Here is a 2186-nt window from a genome sequence, read left to right as displayed (position 1 = left end):
AGTGCAGACCCATCACTTCTTTGTGGGCCCTCGGGGCCTCAGCTGACATCCCAGACATCCTGGGGATCACTTTTCTGAAGTTTTACCTTCTCCTGCGACAGCCGTGGAGAGTTGCTGTCAATCTTAGAAAACATGAGACATACCTCGAGGAGCTTGTTAAAAGTTCAGATTATAGGGGCACCCGGGGGGCTCAGTTGGTTTAGCGTCTGACTCTTGATTTCAGCTCAGGTTCTGATCTCACTGTTCGCGGGTTCGGGCCCCATGTCGGGCTCTGTGCTGATAGCCTGGAGCCAGCTTCGGATTCTGTGTCTCCTTCTCTCTGCCCCTCCCCCATTTGCGCTCGCTCTCTCTCTCTCTCTCTCTCTCTTTCTCTCTCTCTCTCTCAGAAATGAATAAATGTTAAAAAAAAAAATTAAAAAAAACCCCTTCAGATTACATAGGGGGTGCCTGGGTGGCTCAGTCGGTTAAGTGTCTGACTCTTGATTTCAGCTCACGTCACGATCTCCTGGTTGGTGAGTTTCAGCCCCGCATCGACAGTGCAAGGCCTGCTTGGGATTTTCTCTCACTCTCTCTCTTTGCACCCGCCCACCCCCCCACTCAGGCACATGCACTCTCTTTCAAAATAAATAAATAAACTTTAAAAAAAAGTTCAGATTATACATACCTATGGGAACGGTGAGATTCAAACACTGGTAACTCTAAAGGCTGTCCACTTCCGGTTGGGGTGTGGACGGTGGGGAGGCTGAGCATGAGTGCAAGGACAGAGGGCATATGGGGGCCCTGACCTTCCACTCGGTTTTGCTGTGCACCTCAAACAGCTCTAGAAAAAGAGTCTCTAAACAAAACAGCTCAGATTCCTGGGGACCCACTTACCCACCTGCAGGGATTCTGATTCAGCGGCACTGGAGCTGGGCCTGGGAATCCACATTTTGAAAACTATTCCCCACAGCCTGACGTCACTGGGATGTGGGTCAGCCTCAGAGGAGCAGAACCTGCCAGTGCCTAGTGACAGCTGGCAGAGGAGGACAGAGTGCTGCAGCCTGAGGCCCCCTCCCCGGGCAGCAGCCACTCCCACCCCAGCAGCTGGGGTGGGCCAAGTACCCTGGCCTGGGGGGCAATGCAAGAGGGTTTGACTTCTCCCATCCTTAGGGTACTGCCCTTTAGGTTGGGAAACTGGAGAGAAGATTTGCACGTGTTTTTTTACCTGGGAAAAGGTTGGTGTAGGCGGAGGTCGGATTATTGCAATGAGCTCCCTCCTGGCTCCTCTCCCTTCCCTAAGCTTTTCTCCCCTGCAGCACTTATTTATACAATCGGCCACAATACGTTCCTCTGATACATTGTCGTTACACCATCTCCTTCCTCAAGAGCCTCCCCTGCCTCCCTCCCTTCTTTAAGATCAGCCCCAAATGCTGGCCTCCCTGATCTCCAGATCTTTGGGGGCCGTGTGCTCCCTCCACTCCTCCCCACCCCACGGAATTGCCTTCTTCAGCCAGGCTACTGTGCTGTCTGCTTCCTGGAGGCCGCTGTCCTCACTGCCTCCCTTCTCCAGCATGTATGCTCCCGCCCCTCCCTCTCCTATGCACCTTGCCCCCCGCCCTTGTGCCAGCACTTGGCTTACAACTTACCTCTGTGAGGAGCGTCTCTGCCTGATCTCTTGGGCCCCAGAGCATATAGTAGTGTCATTACTGAGGGTCCATCTTCCAGAACCTGCTTGGTGGATTCTTCTACCTGCCCTCACCCTGACTCCTAGCAAAGAGGCTAGGGCTTAGACAGAGGGGACAACCCAGCTGAACCAGGGGACCTTGCCTTACGAACAAACTCTGACATTTGGGAGCTATAAGACCAGTGCAAGGTACTCAGTTTCTCTGAGCTTTTGTTTCTTTACCATAAAGTGAGAATAATGGTGTCCTTTTCCTAGGACTATTGGGAGGAGGAAGGGACAACAGTCATGGATATGGATGTGCTCTAAATTCGAAAGCACATCCCAGGATCCAGTGGCTGTCAGGCTTCATCAAGCCTGATTCATCAAAGGCTGGGCTGGGCTCAGAGCAGACATGAGACCAGCGAGGGGCTGGCTGCCATCCCAAGGCTAAGACTGGGGTAGGACTCAGAGAAACCCCATGCAAAGGCTTGGAGTCAAGAGCAATGAGGAGAGGGTTGGGTTGGGGACGTGCAAAAGAGAGATG

Source organism: Suricata suricatta, chromosome 2 (assembly GCF_006229205.1).
Source record: "Suricata suricatta isolate VVHF042 chromosome 2, meerkat_22Aug2017_6uvM2_HiC, whole genome shotgun sequence".
NCBI classification, from domain to species: Eukaryota; Metazoa; Chordata; class Mammalia; order Carnivora; family Herpestidae; genus Suricata; species Suricata suricatta.
Note: the sequence above shows the minus strand (reverse complement) of the source record.